This window comes from Notamacropus eugenii, chromosome 6 (assembly GCF_028372415.1).
Source record: "Notamacropus eugenii isolate mMacEug1 chromosome 6, mMacEug1.pri_v2, whole genome shotgun sequence".
Taxonomy (NCBI): Eukaryota; Metazoa; Chordata; class Mammalia; order Diprotodontia; family Macropodidae; genus Notamacropus; species Notamacropus eugenii.
The window spans coordinates 258,101,013-258,112,833 of record NC_092877.1 but is presented as its reverse complement, the minus strand read 5'-3'; positions in this window follow the sequence as shown (position 1 = coordinate 258,112,833).

Here is an 11,821-nt window from a genome sequence, read left to right as displayed (position 1 = left end):
CAGAGATGTTGAAGTTTTCCAAGCTATAAATCATGATAGCATGTCAGATAATGTGCATATATGTTTTATGAATAAAGAGGGTTAAAATTAAGAAAATGAGAACTCATATAAACATTTGGAGACTTATAGGGGAAATTTGATGAATTGTGACTTTTTAAGTGAAACTAAGCAAAACATCAACTAAGAATCCAGAGGCCTTCAGGTAATCTATTGGAAGTCTGGGGATGGGAAACAGAACAAGGAGCCAGAGAAGATTTGTAGATACAACATCTGGGAGTGGGGAGAGCAGAAAAGTTGCTCTGGTGACAGAAGCAATCAGCTGATAGAAGGTTTCAGTTGAGTGGTTCCTGATTGGTCAGTGACAAAGAATTGACTTCATTGGCTAAGAGCTCTAGTGACAGCTATTTCCCTCTGTATCATCTAGAATTGGAGAAAGGTGAAGTTTTACTTAGCAAGTTGGTGGGAGTATATATTTAATGAAAGTGTCGCTTTAGTAGAAAAGAATTATATATCTGAAAACCTCACTGAAAGTATATTTTCTATGTGTTTTGGCACACGGTGTTAGTCCCCTCTTCACCTCATTGGTCTATGTATTTCTGTGCCATACTTTTTGTAGTACAAAATCTAGAAGTTTAATTTAAGAATTAAAACTGCATAAACCATGACATTCTTTGTAAACTATCTTTTTTCCATTTGAAGTTGATCTTGTGTCCTGATTTTGCTCAACAATGATTCTTTTTTTTTTTTTAAATTGGAAGTTCATTTTTCTACAAATGATATTCCACGAATGGACCATAGAGAACGTGGCACAGTAGACAGAGAGATGACCTAGAATCTAATTTAAATGTAAGTTTTGTGAAGGTGTATAGAATATTTAATGTTTGTATTTATATCCAAAGGCACTTAATAAATCTTTGATGACTAAATTGAGTTAGTATGACCTGGGTTTGGATCCTACCTCAGGCACTAACTACCGGTATGAACCTGAAAAAGTCACTGAATTTCTCTTAGTTTCCTCATTTATACAATGGGGACAATAAAAACACTAAGCTCACAGGGTTGTTGTGGAACTTAAAGTGCTACATATGTTAGCCATCTTCTTCATCTTCATCATCATCACCATCGTTATTTATCCTACACATGAAAGCCACAATAGTGGCTACATCCTACATCAGTACGATGTTCGACGAGAGAGCCTCTCATTGTGAATCATTCTCTCCTTCTTCATCTGTCAGAACCATAACCCATTGAGTTTCTGGATAGATGTTGGAAGAGCAAACTTCAAAAGTTTCAATGAAAGGGTAAGTAGAATTCTGTGACCTTAGATTATTCTGGAAAAGTCAGTCCAAGAGGGATAGAAAGTCTCAATGATGAAATTCTGGAGTTGTAAATAGAAAAATAACAATCACAAAACATCCGGTGAAGAAGGAAAGTGGGACTTTCCAAAGAGTCCAAGGTGTGCCATCCACCAACTTAGATTGGTACAAGGTATTCCAAGAAAAGACAATGAAATACGCATGCAGAAGAATGGCATGGTCTTGTGAATATGGTATGAAGCCCACTGAAGTTCAGAGTGAGCTGATATGGCCTCTGAATGGTAGAGACAAGAAAAGGAGGAGGTTCAAATTTACTTCAGGGGTAAGAGGAATAACAGGAAAAGCAAAAGAATGACTGCTTTTTAGGGGAATCAGCGCAATAATATTGCCTATGACAAAGAAATGGAAAATTGCCAAGCTTTTATTTGGCTTCTGTTTCTCTTTGCCAAACACAGTAAACTATAGGATGGAATGCATTAAACAAAAATTGTTAACACAGAGTTCAAACCCAAGATAATGAGGCACCAGAAATCACCTATTTAGGGGGTTCGGGTCACCAGGTCTTGATGAGCTATATCCCAGAATACTAAACATATTGAGAAAGAACTGGAAATATCACACAGGACTCAAGGACAAATGTCCCTGTTTGGGATGCGGGAGAGCCCATTCTACTGCTGAAGGGTACAGATTTTGCTATAGTAGGTATGGTGATCAATTCCTCCCACCTTCAAAGTTTATATAGCTGTACTGCATTCTTTTTAGTTTTAAAATAAACAACAATGCATGTACATTTTGTTTTTGGTTTATTTTAATTCAGTGTAATCCACAGACTTTTAATTCAAAGATCCATGCCTGTTTGGGGCCCATTAAGTCCCTCAATAGCATTTACTCTGGGAAAATCTCTAAATATGGCTCATGTTTAGGTTTCCTCAAATGGGATGAACATGGCCTCCACTTCTGATCCATCAACAAAGTTTATAATGCATATATCAAGTAAAGAACGGCCTTTATTTCACCCTAGAGAAAATTCGGAAGACTCAAAGGATTCACAGCAATCCACATACAATGCAGAAAGCATATTGAAGATAAAATCACTTCCAAATAATCAATACAGTTCTCCTCTAGTGGATCTCACTTTCCCCTTCACAAATGCTGCAGTCTAGCCAGTTGGTTTTTCTGTTTCTCACAACTCTTATGTCATTTACTATGCTTGGAATGTGCACTTTCTCTTATCTCCTCATCTTAGAATTCCTCATTTCCTTCAAAATCTAGCTAGACTTCTGCTTCTTCTTCCTCCCACCAGAACTTGGATTCCCACACCTGGGATTCTGGGCTGTAACTGGTGAACTCTCTCACCTTAACTAGCTTAGTCCCAATGCCACCCACTCCACTTTTCAGCCATTTCCATGCCATGTTGCTCCCTCCACACTGTACCTTTGCGCTTTCCTTTAGGTGCACCCCCCACCAAGTTTTACCTTTCCCTTTTAGACTCAAAGTTCTGTCTTGTTTGCTTATTTTTTTTTAAATTCCCAGTGCTTAGTACAATGCCCAATATATAGTAAATGCTTAATACATGTTTTTCCCCTTGCCCTTTCTTCTTCGCTCCTTCCCTTACACCCACCAAGATAAGAAATATGGGAAAATTCAATGTTGGTGGGGCAGTAGGAAGACTGACACTCTAATTTACTTCTAATGGAGCTGAAAAAAGCTTAGAATCATTCAAAATGTTACTAAATTGTTCATTATCCTTTGATCTAAAGAAATCTTGGCATTATATTGCAAGAAGGTTATTAGTAGTAAGAAATTACGCACACATATATATGAAATATAGCAGCATTATTTGTGGTAACAAAAATTGTATATACATGTGTGGTGTGTATGTGTGTGTATGTGTATATATATATATATATATATATGTACATATATATATATATATATATATATATATATATATATATGGATTGGGAAGATTATAAGCTGATGCATAATAAATGATGCTACGTAAAAGAACAATATATGCAACGACTACAACAATGTAACAAAAACGCTAACAACAAAAATGTAGAATACAAGGGACAATATCGGAACTATACTGTCAAAATTGAAGTTCAGATTCTTTTTTTTTAAATCAATGACTGGTGAACAAGCAAAGTGGAAAATAATGTACTATTAGTTACAGTAATGCTCTCAGTTAATTTTGTTTATTCCTCTCTTTCTTTCCCTCCCAATAGAAGGGAAATAGGAAAAATACTAGGAAAATACTTTATAGGAGAATTTGGGTTTTTGTTGGGAAATAAATATTGTGTTGAAACATGATGTAGCAATAATTTTTAAAGGGTCTTAAAGTTGTCCATGTATCTACCCTTTACCCCTCTTAAATTGTTTGCATCTTGAAATCAAAGACTGTATTGTATTTGTATTCCTAATACCTATCACAGGGCCTGGCATTTAGTTGTCTCTTTGTGAATCTTGGTTGGATTTGTTGAATTAAAATGAGCAGATTAGTAGGGAATAAATGTTGTAGTAAAAAGATTCCGTTTTGCCAAAGATTTACTACATAGCTTCCATAAAATAATTAATTCTTTTGTGCCATACTTTCCCTATCCTTCTAAAAAATGAAAATGATATTACTTTTGTGGAATAATATTTCTTATTTCCATTGACTGCTTGGTTTAAATTATGAAATGATCTATTTTCTACTCAGTGCAATTTAGCAAGTAGATATTAAGTACTTACCAGTAATGGTGTAGTAAAATAGTACTGCAGTTGGAACTTAGAGTAGTTAGTATGGTTGAGGGTAGAGAGGAGATGGAGGCAGAACACTGGGCATTGTGCCCAATCCAAACAGGAAAGAGGAAGTACAAATGACTGTCCTGAAAGCAACCAAGTGAGGAATGTGGAAGACTCACTGAGTGAATCTAGAAGTGCCCAGAGGCTCTCTAGAAGTTGCCCGGGGTCTGAGTATGAGCCAAAGGTACCTCCCAGTCAGCAGGTGACAGAGGACATGTCTAGATGGTAAGGCATTCACTTGACCTTCTGGATCCCCAGGAGCACCCCAGTGGGTCACCAAAATGTCACACAACTATATGGAGAATATTAAACCCTGAATATTCCCCACATTTTTTTAAAAAACCTCTATTTTTAAAAACATGGTGAATGGAAGAAGTCAGTCCATGTGGACAGACCAAAACACTTCCAGGATATACTTATGCTCAGCCTGAAGCTATGCAGCATGGCTGTAAACAGCTGGAAAACAGCTGCATCTGACAGACCCTGCTGGCATGCTGCTGTCAGGGACAGGCTGGCTCAGTACAAGTGAAAGTGACATTCTATCCGCAAGGCTAAACAACAGAGTCCTGAGCAGCATCTGGCCTCTCAGACAAGTGGATGCACAGCGACATAAGGCTGCTTCCCTCACGAAAGCAAAGTGGGAAATAGATTAGTTTTGCTACAAACATTCTCCTAGGGACTAATACCAACAAGGAGCATCACCTTTGGTCATGAAGGACTATGGCTAGGTAAAGATTTAGGGATTTTAGCTGAAACATTCTATCTACATAGAAATTCCCTGCTTTTTTTGTCCCTCATTTATCATCTACTGCTCTTCCCATATCCCTTGGGGTGGAGGGAGGATAGCTTTCAATCACAGCCTCAGTTTTCCAAGGCTCAAGTAGATAAGCCTTGGTGAACCCTGAGTTATACCTGCATTTGTTTTTTTTGTTTCCGCTTATTTTTGACCCTTTCTATCTATGATTGACAAGCTCTGAGGTGGGCTCCTACATGGTACCTTGGCTCTCTGGAAGCTGCCCAGGGTCTGAGAGGGTGAGCCAGGAGTACCTCCCAATGAGCAGGTGACAATTTGAGGGCACATCCAAGTGGCAGAGCATTCACTTGGTCTGAATCTAAATAGCCAAGTCCCACCATTCATTAGGTTAGCTCAACAACAGTAATTATCCACACCAAGTAGAGAAAAGCTGAGTCCTGATCTATCTCTACAACCCAAACTTTGTAGAGAATTCAGGCTACTCTTAGAGCTTTAATTTTCACAAGAGAAATCTTGTGTTCTTTGCCATGGAAGGGGTAGCAGAGAGGGTAACTACAATTGTAGCATAGCATAATAGAAAGAATGTCAGATGTAGAATCAGGAGAGCTCACTTCAAATCCCAGTTCTGCTACTTGCTAGCTGCATGGTTTTAGGGAAATAACTTTTACTAGTTGGATTAGATGACCTCTAAGGTCCCTCCTAGCTCCAAATCCACAATCCCTCCATCAATCCATTTGTGGCTTTCAAGGTCCTGTGAAGGTTTTCTCAGATGTTCAGTCACGGGGCACAAACGTAATTTTCTTAGGTTTTCCTTTTTTTTGTTGTTGCTAATTTTGAGAAAGGGTGGAAAACAAATAATGATATTTGGCATTTACATAGTGCTTTAAAGTTGCAAAGTACTTTATTCAGATTATTCATTTGAGCTTGTAAGGTAGATAGTACAGGCACCTAATCCTCCACATGAGGAAATGGAGGCTCTGAGAGGTTGTCACTGGCTCATGGTCACATAACAGGAAGGAAGGAAGGAAGGAAGGAAGGAAGGAAGGAAGGAAGGAAGGAAGGAAGGAAGGAAGGAAGGAAGGAAGGAGGGTGCTGAAATAGATAGATGGTTACTTCCATCTTCAGATTTATAGTGCGATGGACGTTGATACATAATCAACCATGGCCAAAAGAGAGTTCCAGGACTGATTCTGGTAGAGATTTGGCTTCAAAATTGTTAATTATCTAGGGTAGATTGGGCACATAGGAACTTAGCTTTAAAACTGGAAGGGACCTTGGAGCACATTGAGTCTAATATCTTCATGTTAAAGTTGATGAATTTGAGGCACAGAGAGGTTAAGTGACCTGCCAAGGGTCACATAACTTGTGAGTGTTTGTCAGGATTCGAACTCTGGTCTTCTTGACTCCCAGTACAGCACTCATTTACTATGCCATTGAGCTGCCTCAAAGAACTTCCCTGATAAAAAACTGAACCCCAAACGTGGTGGCTGAATCACCAGACCGCAATGCAGCACACGCTTTGGGCAAGAAAGCACCTACATGTATCGACTGTAGAAACAGACAGAGGAGAAGGAGCAGGATTGGAGTAGTATATGCATACACACACACACATCTACAGTTGGATAGCATCATTTGCTGCCTTTTCTCTGCTCACTGTGGCAATAAGAATTACTTGATTGAAGTTAAGTAGAAGTGATGTATCTTTTGATATAACTGACTCAAACAAGTCCTCCCTAGAATCTTTAGAAGGAAACAAGAAGCTTAGTTGCTACTTCATCTTCATTTTCACTTTAATAAATCCATTTGGGTTTGATTACTAGTCTCCAAAAAGTTGAGTAAAGAAGATGAGGGTGGCACTGATTGTAATGTGGCTCTGTCACTTACCAAGCCTCAAAACTGCATATATTTGTGTGCATGTTGCCCCATTAGATTATAAGCCTATTGAGGGCAGGGACTGTATTTTGCCTTTTTTTTGCATCCCCAGAATTTAGCAGAGTGCCTGGCACATAGTAGGAGCTCCATAAGTGTGTCAGTCAAGTGATTGACTGTCGTTAATTCCATCAGACCTTTAACATGTCCTTAAAAGCCAAAACTTTGATTGTGCTGAGAAATCAAGTCCACAGCAGTTAGCGAAATAGCTTCTTTTGGTCACTTAAAAATTTGAGTGTTGCTTATGAAACTACAGGAACAACCACATTTAACACCAGAGACCCTCACTGGTAATGAATGCCAGCAAAATTTGGCCTTTAACTGACTTCAGTTCACCTCTTTAGACCAGAGGCAGTCGGTTCATTTAACAAAGCACCCAAGGGTTCTCTGAACTGAGAGCCATAAAAAATTGTTCATCTGCTCAGTCCCAGGCCATTTAATTTTGGAGGCATCTCTGCCAGTTGGTTGCAGTAATTAGCCTTCCTGTATCAAAGCAGCTTCCCTGAAGCTATGCTAAGTAAGGTTGCACTTTTGTATGGCAACCTAAGCAGGATTGTGCAAATGAGCCTGGCCACCCATCTTCGAGACAGAAACCCTAACTACAGCTTCCTGGCTCAGGGTGCCTTTCATGCCCACCTGCAGATCTTATTTACTGATTATTAATGACACAAACTGTAGGCAGCTGTGAAAGGCATGCACAGCATGGCAGCCTCACACTGCAACTCCAAACTATACTCCCTGGGACTGTAATTTCCTTGAAAGACACCTGACTCCAGTTTTAGCTTTTCCTTGTGCCTCTCCCTCATGCTCATCCCTCCTTCCCCCCCCCCCCATTTTGCTTATCCACACCCCTTCTCTAAGGCATTTGTGCTAGGAGTAATCAAAGGCAAACTGAATCCTGAGTATGGGACATAGGCACACATGGAGCATTTGTCTTTGCATCTGTCACCTTCTTGATATAAGTGGGGATTTGGAAAGGAAAATATGTTGGTATTACTATCAAAATTGGCCTGAAGTACCATGAACCTGGGGTTAAGAAGACCTACCAAAATGCTGTGTACCAGGGCACCAAAGAATGATGTTACATGTGAGCTTACTAATTGCTAGTGGCAACATGGAGCTCATCCTTTATATTTATGTGGGTTTGAAAAATAAAATTGAATTGGAAAAATTGCAGATCTGAAAATGGCATAGACTTTGTGTTGTTTCTACTGCTTAGGGGTATGACATGTAGAAGGAAGGTCTATGAAGGAAGTAGGCTTATTATTGGCCTATACCATGTGAATCTTCAGAATTTACAGATCTGCATGGTAGTGAGCACATTTGCAGATCTTTGGTTTCCTGGGAAACCACCATGCACTACAATTGCAGGAAAAGGTCTCTATATTTTACTTTATATCCAGTGTGATCTTTATTTCCTCCTAAGTGCACAAGAAAGTAATATTTCAGAGGTTGGATAAATTTTTGCATGTTTAATTCTGAGATTAATTGAACGGACACCTTGGATGTAATTAAAAATAGGTTATGGTGTTTTCTTCCTTTTGATGGATGCTATTGCAAATATGGGGCTTTATCTCTTATTAGTGCCCTGATTGTCTTTTATTAGAGAGCAGAACTATTCAAATGAATAAAACAAAACATCTGAAGTTGAAATTTGGGAGAGAAGGCACTTATAAATTCTGTGACAGATTAGCTATTTTTTGTTCCATTTAATCACTGGATGCGCAAAGCACTGTAGACTCTGTTAATTAAAAAATGATCTACCTAGTCTGGTTACAATTAATCTTTATTTGCTTGAGTTTTGAGGTAGAATAAAGTAAACATTCCAAATGGGGAAATATACCCCTTTCAGTATGTAGGGATTTTATGAGGATGGAGATTAGTAAACCATGGTGCTAAATTAATAAGATATAGAGAAGGTATCATAGATATAGAAGTTGGAAGGGGCCTTAATTATCTTCATCTCCACCCCCTCCTTCTCTCATTTTATAGATGAGGAAATTGACGCTTAGAGAGATTAAGTGATTTTCCTAGGTCCTAGAGATTATAAGTAGCAGGATTCAAGCCCAGGTTCTTTGACATTTTCTACTTGTGTGATCTTGGGAAATATATCCCCCTTTCTTCTGTTTATCAGTGCTTTCTTGACTTTTTATATTTCACATTCTTTTTTAAAATATATTTTTATTTCATTAAATATTTCCCTATCACATGTGAACATTTTTAACAGTAATTTTTTAAAATTTTGAGTTCCAAATTTTCTTCCTCCTCACACTCCTCCTCCTTTCTTGAGAAGGCAAGCAATTTCATATGGATTACATATGTGAAGTCATATAAAATGTGTTTCCGTATTAACCATGTTGCTAAGGAAAAAAGAGGTAAAATAAAACAAGAAAAATGAGGTTTATAAAAAGATGTTTCAAAATGAAGTTTATAAAAAGATGTTTCAATCTACATTCAGAATTTATCAGTTTTCTCTCTGCAGGTAGATAGCATGTTATCATGGATCCTTTGCAATTGTCTTGATCAGAATAGCTAAGACTTTCACAGTTAATCATCCTTACAATATTGCTATTACTGTATTTTTTTCTCCTGGTTCTGCTTCACTTCGCATGACTTTGTATAAGTCTTCCCAGGTTTTTGTGAGAGCATTCTGCCCATCATTTCTTGTAGCAGAATAATATTCCATTACAATCACATACCACAACTTATTTAGCCATTCCGCAATTGATGGACATTTCCTTGATTTCCAGTTCTTTGCCACCACAAAAAGAACTGCTATAAATATTTTTGTACACATTGGTGCTTTCCCTTTTCTTTGATCTCTTTGGGATATATACCTACAAGGACTATTGTAGGTCAAAGGGTATGCATAGTTTTATAGTCCTTTGGGTGTGGTTCCAAATTATTCTCTAGAATGGTCGGACCAGTTTACAACTTTATCAGCAATGAATTAGTGTCCCAATTTTTCCACATCCCCTCCAGCAACTAATCTGATAGGTGTGAGGTGGTACCTCAGGGTTCTTTTAATTTGCATTTCTCTAATCAGTAGTATTTACAGCATTGTTTTATGTGACTATTGATAGCTTTGACTTCTTCTGCTGAAAACTGCCTTTCATATCTTTGGATCACTTATCAAAGGGGGAACAGGTTTTATTTTTATACATTTGGCTCATTTTCCTATATATTTGAGAAATGAGGCTTTTGTCAGAGAAACTTGCTATAAGTTTTTCCTTTTGATTCCTGTTTTCCTTCTAATTTTGGCTGCATTGGTTTTGTTTGTGCAAAACTTTTTAAATTTCATGTAATCAAAATTATCCATTTTACTTCCTGTGATCTTCTCTATCTCTTATTTGGTCATGAACACTTCCCTTAACCATAGATCTGACAAGCACATTTTTTTTCACTCTCCTCTAGTTTACTTAAGATATCACCCTTTGTGTCAAAATCATTTATCCTTGATCTTTTCTTGGTATATGGTGTGTGAAGTTAGTCTATTCCTAGTTTTTCCCAATTAAATTTTCCAGTATTTCCAGTAATTTTTTTTCAAATATTGAGTTCTTACCCCAAAGGCTTACATTTTGGGGTTTATCAAACACTAGATTACTATGATTATTTACTATTGTATATTATGTACCTAATCTATTCCAATGATCCACTATTCTATTTTTTATCCAGTGTCACATTCTTTTGATTACTACTTTGTAAAATAGTTTGAAATCTTTTCTGCCAGGCTATCTTCCTTCTAGTTTTTCCCCTAGGCAGGATTGTCATGTTTATTATATTGGCTCAGCCTATCCATGAACAATTAATATTTCTCCAATTGTTTGGCCCCTTATTCACATGAAAAGTCTTTTGCAATTGTGTTGATATAATCCCTGGCTTTGTCTTGGCAGGTAGACTCCCAAGTATTTTATATTTGCTGTAGTTATTTTAAATATCTCTTCCTGCTGTGTTTTGTTGTTAATAATATAAAATGCTGATGGTTTATATGAGTTTATTTTATATCCTGCATCTTTGTTGATGTGGTTAATTGTTTCAACTAGTTTTTTTAATTGATTCTCTAGGATTCTTTAAGTATACTGTCATATCATATACAGTGATAATTTTTTCTTTATTGCTTATTTTTATTCCTTCAGTTTACTTTTTGATCTTATTGTTACAGCTAACATTTCTAGTACAGTATTGAGTAATATTGGTGATAATGGACATTCTTGTTTCACCCTTGATCTTATTGGGAAGGTTTCAAGTTGATTTCCATTGCAGATAATGTTTGCTCTTCATTTTAGACACTACTTATTGTTTTAAGAAAGACTTCATTTATTCCTATGTTTTCTAGTGTTGTTTTTTTGAAAAAGAATGAATGTTGACATTTCTGGTTCCAGAAGCCAAGATGGCAGAGTGATTGGTAATTCTATCTCCCTCCTTTTCTTGACCTTCCTGGGAGAAACCCTGGAACAGTGGAAGTAAACAGACTTTTAGCCTGTGAGGCCAGAAAGATTTCTAAGGAAGGTTCCTCTTGCTGTGGCTGAAGGTGATCAGTGAAGGATCAGAGCTGTCCCAGACAGCCCCACCTCAACAAACTGGGAGAAGATCCTGAGCCCCAGGGTGGTGAAGCCAGCAGCTGCCAACACCAGGAGCCCAGGTGTGCCTCAGCACCCCAGGGGAACTAGGAAGACACTAGCACAGACAGCTGAGCTTGCCTATGCTCTAGCTCAGCAGAGCAGACCTCTAGCATCCAGACCATCCCTCCCCCACACTTAATGAGCTAGCTCTACGGTAACTGCAGGGAAACCCAAAAAGATCTCACCTGGCCTCTGATTTCCAACACCAGCCAGCTCAGCACCAGGTAAGCTGTAGCATTTTAGCTTCTAGCTGAAAGAACCAGAGGCCACAACACACAAAGCCTCAAGTTTTAGGCACAAGAACTGTGGGACAGAGCTCCCTGTGCCACAGACACAGAGATCTACTTTAAAAGACAGGAAAAGTGTTATTGTTATGAGTAAGAAGCAAAGCAGATAAGAAAAGACCATAG